Below are 15451 nucleotides of genomic sequence, written 5' to 3' on the forward strand. Positions count from 1 at the left end.
TTGAGCACTTTTCCCTGCTACTTCTGGAGAGTTGAAATGATGGTGAGGATGGGAGTCCCTGGTAGAGGGCCTATAAATATATCTTGTCTAGGGCCCTGAATATAAGTGTAAGATATTCTGCCCTTTCCTTGTGAAGGGAAGGAGCTTAACTGGAAGATTTGGAGATGGGCAGGGTAAAGAGAATGTGATTAGATGATAATAAGACTATGGAAGTGAATAAGATGAAAATGGGTGACGGGTAAACTGGGAAGTATAGGTACAAGATCCTTTATCCAAAATCCTTGGGATAAGACATATTTCAGTTTTTGAGATTTTGGAATGGTAATATTAGGCCAGGAAAAGACAGACTATAAGACCATAAAATTGCCAGCAAACACTTCCTTTTTTGCTTCTCACTGCCACCCTGAGTGGATTTTGCAGCTCTCCGAATTAAATTGCACAGAGAACAGAAGAAATATATGCACCTGCGTTGGCTTCAGCGTGTTTCACATCAGGGAAATTGACTACTTATGGTTTGCATCAAATTTCGGGTTTTGGAGCTTTTCGGTTTTCAGTATGTTGAAGAAATGATCTTGTACCTGTACTGAGGGAAAAAAACCAAGAATCAGTGTGCCCGATATTCAGAGATATTTAAGTGGAACAGAGAGGCTCTGGCCCACTAAACGCTGATATTCAGCAGCATTAAGCCAGGCAGTGCCACTGAATATCGGCTCTGACCAGCCATAAAAATAGTGGGCTGGTCAGTGATGGGCTAAGGAACGGTGCTGAGGAGTCGGGACATATGTGAGTCCTGGAGATATTCACCCAAAGCCCACATAAGCGAAGCGGGTGAATTTAGGACAGCTCAAAAGCTGTCCTAAATTTACCCGTGGGCTCTAGCTGAATATCGGGCTAGAGCCTGCATAAGCATTTTTAATTTTCAAAAAAACCTCTGTAGAGCCAGAGCTCTCTCCCCTGCCAGCCACCCCCCTTCTCCCCCATGAATATCAGGTTAGCCACATGCATAGTTTTTTTCATTTGATTTTAAATTTAACCTCCCCTGAGCCCCCAAACCTCTGATCCCTCTTTAAACCCCCATGATACCCTCTCCCTATACCACCTACCAGTCCCCTCCCCCATGTGTAAGTAGACCCCCTTAGGCCTACCTAAGTACCTGGTAGACATTGCTCCCTTGTACCTGGGGCAGGATTAAGTGACTTGCCACAGTGACATAAGAACATAAGACTAGCCTTACTGGGTCAAACCAATGATCCATCTAGCCCAGTATCCCATCTTCACGGTGCCAATCCAGGTCGCTAGTACCTGGTAAAAATCCAAAGAGTAGCAACATTCCATGCTACCAATCCAGGGCAAGTAGTGGCCCCCATGATCAGCTAAACACTTCAAGTTTGAGTGCACCTAAGCACAAATAGGTCAAGTTCCTGGAGGAAAAGTCCGTAGTCTGTTATTGAGATAGATCTGGGCCACTGCTTCCCTGGGATTGGTAGCACAAAATGTTGCTACTATTTGGGGTTCTGCCAAGTATTTGTGAACTGGACTGACCATTGTGGAGACAGGATATCGGGCTAGATGGACCACTGTTCTGACCTAGTCTGACTATTCTTATGTTCTAATAAATAATGTAAATACCTAACCTCAAACATATATTCATACAAAACCTGTCATATAGAATCACAAAAACAATCTAAGCTACTGTATGTTGTAGGATGGTGGAGGAAAGTGAATGGCAGTTACATTTCTCACACATCTACCTTAGAGTTTCTATTTGTGCATAGAATTCCTAAGAGCGTCGGCGCTAATACCACTTCAGCCGGCAATAAAAAAAGCCTAACGCGGCTTCATACAAGGGGGGTTAGCAGCTTAGTGCTGAATTTCACTCTTGCTAAATTTGAAAATTCTTCCTTGGGCATGGCTCACCCCAGTCCCAACTAAGGCCCTCTTGTTTTTTCTGGCTAAATGTGTGCAGACTGATTTTAGCCATGTTGAAGAAGAGGAGGAGGTGGCGTTTTTAACCAGTTAGATTTATGCAGTCTCTCCTGCATTAATCTTTGAATATTAACCACTGGGGGAAGGGGAGCACAACTCCAGGTCTCTAGGATACTTCTCTTTGGCCCAGGACTTTGAACAAAAACATGGCAACACTGCAGCCCTTTAAAAAGCATCAGGTGTACTCATGCCATATAACTAGGAGGCCACTATCTGCACTGTCAAAATATCTTTAATGATTGGAAGGGAATTAGGCAGGCCAGAGAGCGTAGCAGTTAACTTTAATGGCCCCAGCCCTTTTACCCATCAGGTAGTGTCCTTCAAATCTAATGGAATTTGCCCACCAGTTACCTGAGGCAGTCATTTCCCCTACCCACCTCTCTCCTAATTCTGTATGTGTGCCTAACATTACAACAAACAGCTGTACTAAAGTCAGGAGTGATGCACAGGGCTGGAGAATTCCAGTGCATTGAGCCGCACAAGATGGATTTGGCCATGTCTGATGGGCTCTTTTGCTTTATGAATTGCAGTGTAAATGATGGCAGTCTTGACTTTCCCATGGCAAATGACAATATAATTGTTGTTCCTATGGCAACTGTTATTGGCTGGGGTACTGTGTGTATTGAGGGAGAATTAAATGGGGGAATCCGTATACATAGCTATGGTCATGCTACTAGATTGCTGGAAGTATGGCTGCACTTTATGCCAACTCTTGAGGCGGTGTTATGTGTAACCACATTATCAGTAATCATGACAGCTAGTGCACAGCACCCGCACACACTGGTTGTCCTGGCCAGCTGCTCCTTCCTTATAGGGAAGGCTGATCCTCAACAGTAGTACCATGAGACTACCACTAGGGGGTCATATCTATATTTTTGAAACATAGAGCCAGACTGGGCAGGAATGGAGGGGGAACTGCTGTGATTTTAGCCCTCCCTTCTCCCAGTGTTTGCTTAAATCTTCGAGCAGCCACCCTGTGTCAAACAGCAGGCCTGCCCCGGAACCCATCATTCTACTTCCAGGGAGGCAGGCCTACTCGTGGATGCTGCATGGCGGTTGCTGAATATTTAAAACTAAAGCACCAGAAGGAGATGGGTGAGGGACTCGGGAGCTGTTTAGAAGTTGTGCGCCAGGGCAGAGCTCCTGCCCCCCTCCCCCCCAACAAGGCAACGTTCCGCTGCCTATGGCATCTCCCACACTTTAGCGAATGTGTCTCAAAGTTCAAAATAAATTTTGAAAATAGTTTTGTGAATTCCTTTTATAATTTCAAAAATAGAGCATATCACTGGTGTAACCTGCTTTTTGTTTGACAATTGGTTTTTTTTTGCTATTTGTGTGTAAGCAGTATATAAAAATGCTAATAGCATTATGTCTTCTTTAAAACATATCAAGATAAATAGAAGACGACCTTGCTACATTAAGCTCAGGTGTCTGCATAGGAATACAGAGCTGCAGAACTGCAAATTTAAAGAAGTTCCCAGATTTCCTGAAATGTTAATTAAATACAGACCAAGATCTGGTTACACATCCTGTTCCCATTATATTCCCTCTGGGCTTAGAAATCACAGCAGGACATCCTGTTTAGTGCAGTCTCTCTAGCAGCATTACAAGCAGCCAGAATTATTTACACCAAATTCTTTTACTCACTTTCACCTATTTTAGAAATTCTGGCAAGAGTACCTAGTTGTACACCTCTAATGAATTTTAAAATTGATAACAGTTGGATGTATTTACATTATATAATTGTTACAGAGCAGAGAAAATGATATTACATATTCTGTCCTCAATAATTTTTGTTTTGTTTTATTTTATTTAGGAGGAATGAGGCAGGTCAATAGGATTTTCAAAAGCAGGAATGAAATTCTAAGGGCCCCTTTTACAAAGTTGCAATAGCGATTCCCAAACGGCAAATAAAAGGCAGATTCAGTTCCTATGGGCTGTGTCATATTTGAGTGCCAGAACTCACTACGGTGGCTTGGTAAAAGAGGCCCTAAGTTACTATATACTATTTAAAAATGCTGATGAATGCTATCGGGGTTTCTTTTGAAATATTTCCCATATTGTATTGAGCAAAGCTATCAATCACTGCCATTTTTCTGCTTTAGAAAAGGTACAAGTAAAGAGAACTGATGGAAATATATCATTACTTTTTTTGGTTTGTTTGATAGTGGTGGTTTCTCTATTCATTTTACATTTCTGATTTCTAATGTACATTTTTCAAAAGACCATATCAAGGATCTATTCTAATTGTAATGTTTCAATATTTATGACTTATGGAATAATGTGATTGAAGATATCATAATTATTTAATTTCATTTAACATTTATAATCCACACCATACTTAGAAAAGAGATCTTGGCAGCCATGCAATGATGCACTCCCTCTCTCCCCCCCCTCCCCCCATAAGATTTCATATTTCCCAGTTTCTTTCTTTGGAATCAAATTTAGAAACTAGGTAAGAAATTTAGGTCCTTGTACTAAGGTGCACTAATGCATTTAGCGCATACTAATGAATAGGCATGCAATGCGCTGCATAGCATTTGGCTACTGTGAGGACGGGCTACTGGGCTAGATGGTCCATTGATCTGGTCCAGGAGGGCTATTCTTATGTTCATTAACATGCATTAAATCCATTAGTGCACCTTAGCAAAAGGACATCATAATCAGTTAGTGACCACAGACCCCAATCAATGGCAAGTCAGCTTTAAAAATGTTCTATTGCAACCAGTGGCAGGCAGATTTTACAAGCTGAAAAGTGCACATTCACATTGTGAAATAACCAGGACCAGCATTAGGAGGGAGCAAATAGGGCAGCTGTCCTGGGCCCCAAGGCTCTGGGAGGCCCCCGTGGGCCAGCATGTCTTCCCCCTTCTCTCCGCACCAGTCGATGTCACCTTCACCCAACTCTGAAGGCTCTAACTAACCCCCTTTTTTTTTCCATCAAATTCACATCTGCTGGAATAATTGTAGCTACAATACTAGCCCTCCCCCTCCCCCCCCCCCTCCACCTGTCTCACAAGTTGTGACATCATGCATTTGCACTGGAACTCCTCAGTGGACTGATGGTACAGTTCATACACAGGAACAGGGGACATCTAGAGGGGGAAAAGAGGGACCGTCTCTCTAGGCTCTGTGATTATTCTTCCACCACTACAGCCATGAAGCACCTTCCTCTCAATTATTCAGGTTGGAAGGCATTGAAACATCTGAGGGATACATTCGTAGCCTTCCCCTCTTTTTGACTGTCATTAAAACAATGCTTTCAGAAAAAAAAATATCATCTAAGAAGTGCTCACTCAGAGACTCACGCCTTCGTCTTCCACAGTGTTTGTTGTTGTTAATACAAAAGAGTGTAAGTCAAACAAGAAGCATCCATTCATGACCAGAATGCAATGGCCTGCATTATAAATCTTACGTGCGTGTGTTTGTAAGTGATTAAAAAAGATTGAGCAGATGTTGTTTTCTCTCATCCCTCATTTTCTGCTTCTTTATTTCAACATAGTTTATGTGCTGCTCAATGATATCTAATAAAATATTAGATTTAGTGAATATTCATTTTCTGTAATATCCACATGCAATTGTAGTCAGCATGAATTATCATGTACTACTCTTTGCTCTACCTATGGCCTAGCTGCCCTAGGTAGACCCACTCTTGCCATTGGAAGCTAAATAGGGTCAGGCCTGGCTAGTATCTGGATGGGGGAATCACTGGGAATGGTACAAAAAGAAGTGGGAGCAGACAATGAGCACTCCACTGAAGAACACTGATATAAAATTGTTTATTTCATAAAAGAACACAAGCAGAAGCTATGGACCCGACACAGGTGTTTCGGTGTCTGAGGAACGCCTGCATCAGGGGTCACTAAGAATGGAACCAAACCTGTGGCATTTATGTTCACAGATGACAGATCTGGGATAAAACAAAGTTTCTATAGCTTTTCAGTGTTTTTGGTTAATCTGGCATGTTAGTTGGACGGAGCTTTGTTTTATCCCAGACCTGTCATCTGTGAACATATACGCCACAGGTTTGGTTCCATTTTTAGTGACCCCTGATGCAGGCGTTCCTCAGAGGCCAAAACACAGTGCTGTGTCGGGTCCACAGCTTCTGCTTGTGTCCTTTTATGAAATAAACAAGTTGGTTTCACATCAGTGTTCTTCAGTGGAGTGCTCATTGTCCATTCCAACTTCTTTTTGTACTGTTTTATACCCGTGGGTTCTCTATCCTGTTTGACTTTTTAGTGTTCACTTGGATCACTGGGAATACCAGGTGCTGTAGGCTGCAGGGCCCTATGTTGGGCGGCAGCAGCAACATAGTGGAACCATACACTGCATTGAAGAAGACACACTGACTTGAAACATTACATAGAGGATTCCTCACTATGCATGCAGCCATGGGATAGTGGCCAACTTGAAGGCATACACAAACCCACTTTGACCCATTTAACATCCACATTTGTCTCTCCCACTTCTTTGGATCCTGACTAATCTATTCTCTCTCCCTATTCTCCTGCTTCTCTCTCTCTCTCTCTTTTTCTCTTTTGATTAGCATATCCTTATCTTCATCCCCTGCTTGTGTAAGGAAAGTGACCTAGTCGCAGGTGGCTCATAGCCGGAATCCTACTCCAGGACTCCCACAGAACATTTCTTTCTTTCTGGTCCTCTTCCTTAATCACTATTAGCAACTCACTGCTCTCCAAAAGAGAATGCTGCAAGTATCTTTACACCCAGAATTAGTGATTGAACAATATGCTGAAAATCACAATATTCAAAGAATCCATCCGCATAACTGCATTCTGTGAAAAAGAATGGACATCCCAGACATGGAGGTACAGCAAGGCAATGACAAAAAAATTAAACTTGCTGAGAGGTCAGTTCACCATTACTTTTCTTGCTCTGCATAATTTCAAAAGCAGTCATTTCTTCCTTCTAAATTCAAATTTAGAATAAAAATAAAAGGAGTTTCTGAAATCCAGGTACTGCTTCCAAGAAAAGAAAAAAAAAAGTCCATACGTAGTGTAATCTAATGATAGAGTTCTGCTTCTTCCATTCACAGGTATTTCTGAGAGGAACTTAGTAGGAAGACATATGATAAAACATGCTTTAAAATGTAGGGGGCTATATGGTGGTTAGCATGGCCACTTTTAGACATACTGGGGCCCAGGCTAGAAATTAAACATAAAAACATAGAGTATGACGGCAGAAAAGGGCCGTCGGCCCAACACGTCTGCCCACTCAAAAGAACCCTCCCCTTAAAAGAACAGCTCCCTAAGCAATTCCCGAAAGTGAACCCACATGTTTATCCCATTGTTCCTTGAAGTCGAGCACGTTGCTGGCTTCAACTACCTGATGTGGAAGGCCATTCCAACGATCAACCACCCTTTCAGTGAAGAAGTATTTCCTGATGTCACCATGAAATCTCCCACCCTTGAATTTGAGCGGATGCCCTCTTGTTGCCGTGGGACCCGTAAGAAAAAGGATATCTTCCTCCACCTCGGTATGGCCTGTAAGATATTTGAACGTCTCTATCATGTCTCCCCTCTCTCTGCATTCTTCGAGAGAATATAGCTGTAGCCTGCTTAGATGTTCTTCATATGGGAGATCCCTGAGTCCTGAGACCATCTTAGTGGCCATTCGCTGAACCGATTCCATTCTCTTCACATCCTTTTGATAATGTGGCCTCCAAAACTGAACACAGTACTCCAGATGAGGTCTCACCATGGTCCTGTACAATGGCATTATGATTTCAGGCTTATGGCTGACAAAACTTCTTAGGATGCAACCCAGCATTTGTCTAACCTTGGCCGAGGCTTTCTCCACTTGAGTAGCAGCCTTCATATCTTCGCTAATGATTACACCCAGGTCTCATTCTGCGACAGTTCTTGTCAAGGTTACACTATTCAGGGTGTATGTTCTGCTGGGGTTACCGCTACCAAGGTGCATAACCTTACACTTTTTGGCATTAAAACTCAGTTGCCAAGTATTAGACCATTGTTCCAGTAAAAGTAGGTCCTGCCTCATAGTGTCGGGCACGGTTGCGCTGTCAACCACGTTACATAGTTTAGCATCATCGGCGAATAGTGTAATTTTACCTCGAAGTCCCTGAGGCAGGTCTCGTACAAAGATATTAAACAGTATCGGACCCAAGACTGAGCCCTGCGGCACTCCACTGGTCACTTCTGATGTTTCTGAGGGGTTACCATTTACCACCACCCTCTGAAGTCTACCACTGAGCCAATCTTTAACCCATGCAGTCAATGTTTCTCCTAGTCCCATCGTTTTCATCTTGTTTAATAACCTACGGTGTGGGACACTATCGAAAGCCTTACTAAAGTCCAAATACACGATATACTCTCTCCTGTCCAGTTGTTTCATTACCCAGTCAAAGAAGCTTATCAGATTGGATTGACAAGATCTCCCTTCGTGAATCCATGCTGGTGGGGATCCCTCAGCCTCTCGTCAACTAGAATCGTATCCAATCTGTTTTTAATCAATGTTTCCATAAGTTTGCACACTATTGATGTGAGACTCACCAGCCTATAATTTTCAGCCTCTGACCTACATCCCTTTTTGTGGAGCGGAATGACGTTAGCAGTTTTCCAGTCCAAGGGGACCTTTCCCTTGTTTAGAGAAAGATTGAAAAGCTCAGTTAACAGCTCTGCCAGGAAATCTCTCAGTTCCCGAAGTACTCTGGGGTGTAGATTATCCGGTCCCATGGCTTTGTTCACCTTTAGCCTCGATAGCTCATGGTATACATTGCTCGCGGTAAATTCAAAATCCCGGAACGGGTCCTCCGAGCACTCCCTTGTTTGCAGCTGCGGTCCGGATCCCGGCGCCTCACAAGTAAAGACCGAGCAGAAGTATCCATTGAGTAGTTCGGCTTTATCTGAGTCTGAGTCTACATAGTTACCGTCAGATTTCCTTAGGCGCACAATCCCGTCTCTGTTCTTTTTTCTGGCGCTAACATACCTAAAGAAGGATTTATCCCCTTTGTTTACATGCCTAGCTAAATTTTCTTCCATCTGGAGTTTGGCATTACTGACTGCTGTTTTAACAGTTCTATATTTCTCCAGATAGGCTTCTTTAGCTTCCAGTTGTTGTGATTGTCTGTAGGATACAAATGCTCTTTTCTTCTGCTTTTACTAGTTCCGAGATCTCCGCGGAGAATCATTGGGGTCTGTTGTTTCTCCATTGTTTACTCACGGTCTTTATGTAGATGTTGCTTGCTTCCTGCAGGGTAGATTTCAGAGCTGACCACAGTACCTCCACACTGTCCGTTGTGTCCTGGTTTTGCAGTGCCTCATAGACAAAATCTCCCATGTTCTGGAAGTTAGTTCCCTTAAAGTTAAGGACCTTTGTCGATGTATTTGACCTAGTGAATCCCTTCTTGAGATGAAACCACACCATGTTGTGGTCACTGGAGGCCAACGCCTCACCTACCGAAACCTTTGTGACACTGTCTCCATTGGTGAGCAACAGGTCCAGAATCACCCGATCCCTGGTGGGCTCCAGTACCATCTGTTTGAGGCGTGCTCCTCGTATAGAGGCTAGTAGTTTCCTGCTGCTGCTGGTCATAGCGGAAAGTTTGTTCCAGTCTACATCAGGCAAATTGAAGTCCACCAACAGCACAGTGTCTCCACGCAAAGTGATGGTCTCGATGTCTTTGATTAGTTCCTTGTCTGTGTTGTCTTGGAGGTCTGTACACAACACCAAGATACAGGCATTTGTCATTGCCTCTGGCAAGGTTCACCCAGAGGGATTCCCCCGTATACTTGACGTCTATGATCCTGGTAACTTTGATGTCCTCTCTGATGTATAGTGCTACCCCTCCTCCGATTTTGCCTTCTCTATCTTGACAGAGCAAGTTATATCCTGGTATAGCCATATCCCATCCATGGGACTCCAAGAACCAGGTTTCCGTTATCGTCACCACATCTAGGTCGGCATTTCTCATTTCTGTTTCTAATTCCAGAATTTTATTGCCTAAACTACATGCATTAACATACATAGTCATCCATTCGCTATATTTGTCCGGTCTGCCTGGAGATTTTTCCATTTGAGTTAGTTGTCCCCCTCAGTACTGTCTTTGACACAAATACTTACCTCAGACTCAAAAATGGAGTGGTTATTTACCCTACCAGGATGAGAGTGGGTCCCCTCCCCCAGCTCACCTAGTTTAAAGCCCTCTGGAGCAGGCGAGCCAGATGTCGTCCAAAGACGTTCTTCCCTCTTCTGGTCAGGTGTAGCCTGTCTGATCCCTGCAGTCCTTAAAGTGCCTCTCCAAGGTCCAGGAAGCCGAAGTTCATCTCTCTGTACCATCTGTATAGCCACTCGTTTGTCCATTGGATGCGTTCTTCCCTAGCTCTCCCCTTGCCTCTTACTGGAAGGATGGAGGAGACCACCTGTGCCTCCATCTGTTTCAGTTTCTCACCTAGGGCTCTAAAGTCTTCCCTTATCTTCTCCAGGGTGTTCCTGGCGGTGTCGTTCATCCCAACGTGGATGAGGAGCACTGGGTAATGGTCTTGGGACTTGATCAGTCTTCTTAAGCAGGTGGTCACGTCCCGGATCCTGGCTCCTGGCAGACAGCAAACCTCTCTTGTTTGTAGATCCGGTCTACATACTGGTCCCTCGGTGCCCCGCAGCAGGGAGTCCCCGATGACAACCACTCTGCGCTTCTTGAGGGGGTGCTAATCTGTTGCTTCTGGAACTGGGGTCATCCGCTGGGACTCAAGATCACATTCCTGGATATCTTCCTGAATTCCACTGGCCGGTCGTTCCTGTAGAGGTTGGAATTTGTTCCTCAAGGTGATCTGTGGGGTTGATGTAAGGTTGGTGTGCTTGTATGAAGAAGAGGGGGCCTTCTGTGTTTGCTTGCTGAGTGAACTAGCTGCCAGGTGTCAACGTCTCTAGCCTCTTCTTGCACCCCAGCCGTTACTTCTAATGCTGTAGATTTGATTGGTTCGGGCATCTTGAAGATGGTCCTGTCTTGTTGCACCTGCTCGGAGGCTTGGGACACTTGTGACAGTTCTTGGAGGACTCCATCGATGAATGCCTCATCTTCACAGATACTTCTCAGGTGCAGCACTTCTTCTCTCAGACTCATCAGCTCTTACAGGATGTCTCTGTCAGACTGTTGCTGGATGACTTCTTCTGTCTGCACCGAGACCAAAGTCTTCAGCTGGGGCACAGCTTTGGTCTGCACAGAGACCTCCATCATCCGTCGGGGGTCCTCCTCAGTCTGCACGGAGACTGTGGCTGTCTTCTGAATCTCTTTGACAACAGGGATGCTGGTTTTGATTGCAGTCTTGGTGCTTCTAGTCTTCCCTGCCATTCTTGATCTTCTTGTTTGCTTCTCGCTTGTTTCTCACTTGCTTTCCACTTGCTGCCTGGTGGTGACTGCTTGTTTAGCTGTGTTAACTGTAAAGGTGGTTAGCTGTGTTGTCTGCTGGGTCTGCCTGGTTGTGTGTCTACTACTGTGTTCCTTCTGTGCCTATCTCCCCCTTACCTTCTGTGCCTGCCGCTTCCTTACCTTGCTGCCTTTTGCTTGCGTGTGCTTTTGTGTGCTGTCTTTACTTTCCCTTACCTTGCTTTGTGTGTGTATGTGTGGGTGTCCATTCTGTGCTTAGCTGTTCCTTACCTTCAGTGCTTGCCGCTTTCTTACCTTGTTGTTCTTCCCTGGTGCCCTTGATTGTAGTGACCTGGCCCTTCCTAAGGCCCTTCGCAAAGGCGCTCTCGCTAAGGTGAGCGCCTTTGCCGCTCCCTTCGCTGCACGCCAAATGGCTGCGTGCCGTTGGCTCCAGTGTTCCCTCTAAGCGGGCGGGTGTTGTGAGCAAACTTTTTTCACCGTGAGCCAAAAATATCGGGCGCCAGCAAGTTATGAGCCAACTCGCCCGATTCTCCTCTCGCCGCCCTGCCATCTGCCGTACGCCTCTTCCGATTGTGCGCTGTGACGAGAAACGTGTGCGCTGCGATGTAATATTTTGTTATACGCATTGAAAATATTTGATATTGCGTTTAAATCAAAATCTCAATAAACTTGAAACGAGTGCCCGTGAGATTGTGGGAGGGTTAAATACTCAAAACTTAGAAGTTTTTGCTACGCCAGCTTTCTGGTATCTTTACATACAGTGGCGTACCTAGCATATGTAACATCCGGGGCCCATCATTTTTTGGCACCCCCCCCATCTGTAAGAAAAACATGATTTTTAGTAACAAACCACACGTCACACATGAGTACCTAGGAAAAGGCAGCATCTTACATATTGCAGTGAGCAGTACATCAATACACCCATTGTAAAACTAAACAAGCCAGACCAGCACAGATCAATCCTACACCGTCAATCCTAACAGAAAACACACAGAACACAGAAAACACCTTCGCCTAGTAAGGAATATGTAATCACAAACTAACCCCTCCCTCTTTTACAAAACTGTAGTGTGGATTTTAGCTACGGAGGTAACAGCTCTGATGCTCATAAAATTCTGAGCATCAGAGCTGCTACCACCAAGGCTGGTGCTAAAAACGCTTCACAGTTTTGTAAAAGGGGGGATAAAATAAAAATACATAGACAAAGGTTAAATTGAACCAGCAAGAAGCTGGACTCTGCATACAATGCTTCACAGAAACAGTGACACGTCTCCTAAAGCAATAAATAAATAGAAATTTTTTTCTACCTTTGTCTTCTGTGGTTTCTCCTTTCCTCATCTTCTTGTAACTCTCTTCCTTCCATCCACTGTCTGCCGTCTCTCTTCCCCTATATGGCATCTTCTCTCCTTCTATGCCCCTTCCAGAAACTGTATGCCTCCCCCTTCCATCTCTCCTTTCACCCCATTGGTCTGGCATCTCTCTCCTCGCCTTCCCTCTCCCACACCTCTCCTCATAGTCTGGTATCTCCCCTTCCCTGATTCTCTGGCATCTCTCTCCTTTCCTTTTCTTCCATCTTTCGCTCCCCCTCCATGCTCTCACATCTCCCCCTTCCTTTTCCCTTAGACTGGCATACCTTCCTCCTACGCTCCAAGCCCTGGCATCTCCTTTAATTCCCTCCCTCATCTTCCTTCTCCCTCCAGCTGGGTACCGCAACACTCTTCCCTGCAGCTCTGCACTTCCCCACAATTGCCATGCTTCGGTTCCTCTTCTTCCTTCCTTCCTCCCCCCCCCCCCCGCGGGACCCTGCGGCACCATCAACTCTTACTCCCTCTAATGTCGGCCCTGCAGCTCCAGACTTCCTCGCACCTTCTCCCCTCCCCCTTTGGATCGCTATTATTTTAAATGTTATAGCCGCGGAGCTGTATCCATCAGTGGAGATGTCTAACCTCGGCCTGCCCCGGAACTCTTACTGCAGCAGCCGCCCGTCTAGGCAGGAACAGGAAGTCACTGTTGCAGTAAGAGTTCCGGGGCAGGCCGAGGTTAGACATCTCCACTGATGGATACAGCTCCGCGGCTATAACATTTAAAATAATAGCGATCCAAAGGGGGAGGGGAGAAGGTGCGAGGAAGTCTGGAGCTGCAGGGCCGACATTAGAGGGAGTAAGAGTTGATGGTGCCGCAGGGTCCCGCGGGGGGGGGGAGGAAGGAAGGAAGAAGAGGAACCGAAGCATGGCAATTGTGGGGAAATTTGCGACGCGTGTGTGCGCTGTGAAGAGAAACTTGTGCGCTGCGATGTAATATTTTGTGCGTGAGCGCAGGCCAACGCAGCTTAGCGGGAACACTGGTTGGCTCCTCCCCTTTTAAGTGGGAGTTTGGCGCTGCCTCTGCCAACACGGTGGGGGGTGGGCGGAGCTTACTCTCGCCTGCCCCGAGCTTGCTGTTTCTCTCTGCCTTCTGCCTTTGGATCCTCCTTCTCCTTGCTACTGCTCCTTGCTACTGCTTCTTCCAATGCCGCTGCTTCTTGTGATGCTGCTGCTTCTTCCGATGCTTGGCTTCTTCCAATGCTCGGCACCACGTGTGCTGCTTGGCTCCTCCTTTTTAAATGGGAGTTCAGCGCTGCCTCTGCCGACACGGTGGGGGGTGGGCGGAGCTTACTCTCGCCTGCCCCTGAGCTTGCTGTTTCTCTCTTCCTTCGGATCCTCCTTCTCCTTGCTACTGCTCCTTGCTACTGCTTCTTCCGATGCCGCTGCTTCTTCCGATGCTCGGCACCGCGTGTGCCGCTTGGCTCCTCCCCTTTTAAGTGGGAGTTCAGCGCTGCCTCTGCTGACGCGGTGGGGGGTGTGCGGAGCTTACTCTCACCTGCCCCAAGCTTGCTGTTTCTCTCTGCCTTCTGCCTTCGGATCCTCCTTCTCCTTGCTACTGCTCCTTGCTACTGCTTCTTCTGATGCCGCTGCTTCTTCCAATGCTGCTGTTTCTTCCGATGCTTGAAGGGGAGGCCTCTGACCCCCCTCTCCTTTCTGCACCCCCATCCCCCCCGATATCCCCACCTCCCATTACTACCACACATAAAACAATTTTAAAAGACTTCTTTACACACAAAACGCAGACAGACCCTTACACCAAAGGATAACAAATAGAAATTGAACTGGGAACCCCATGAAATTAAACTCAGCAACTATTATAACACTGGAGAGACAAAAACAGATATGCACTTCTTCCTGTACTGAACACACACAGGGATCCCAGGTCCAGGTCTGCCTAAAATTAGCCATTTCCCTTGCTGGCTGGTAGGGATCCCAGAACCCTGGCAGTTGAAGACTACCTTCTCCAATCTGGCAGACAGTAATCTCCAAGCTCTGCAGCTAGCGGCAATGTCTCTGAGCTGCCATCAGCTGCAGAGCTTAAAGAGTTCTGCCCACCAAACTAGAGGAAGAGATCTTCAGCCAGCAGGGTTTTGGGAAGCCCACCAACTGAGGTATTTATATTTTGCATTTGGGTAGGAGGCATGGGGCATGGCAGGAAGAAAATGTAGTGCCCACCATTTTATTGGACAAATACATTTTTCAATTAGCTTGCAGAGGTCAAAACCTCTTTTTTCAGGTAAGTAAAGTATGCTGCTGTTACAGTATCCCTGTCCTGACATGAGGAAGAGGGTTTTGGTCTCTGAATTAGTCAAAAATGTATTAAAATTAGTCCAATAAAAAGGATGACCTTATTGCCATTTTCTATTTACGAGTATAAACGTTTATCAACACAGCTACAATACTACTTTATCCTAAAGCAAAAAAGAAATAAATAAAAGAAATAGAAAAAAAAATGTCTACCTTTGTTATCTGGTTTCTGCTTTCCTCATCTTCTCACCATTCTGTTCCTTCCATCCATGTCTGCCCTCTCTCTGCCTCTTCCATATGGCATCTGCTCTCTTTCTATGCCTCTTCCAGAAACTGCTGCCTCTCCCTTCCATATCTCTTTCCCTTCCCACACCCACCCATTGCTCTGGCATCCATTTTCTTCCCTCTGCTCCTCAAAGTAGGCATGGTTAGGGGTGGACAATAGGCCTGGAATGAGTTAGGCATCACTAGGAGTCAGTGTTAGGCCAGG

This window comes from Geotrypetes seraphini, chromosome 5 (genome assembly GCF_902459505.1).
Source record: "Geotrypetes seraphini chromosome 5, aGeoSer1.1, whole genome shotgun sequence".
Lineage (NCBI taxonomy): Eukaryota > Metazoa > Chordata > Amphibia > Gymnophiona > Dermophiidae > Geotrypetes > Geotrypetes seraphini.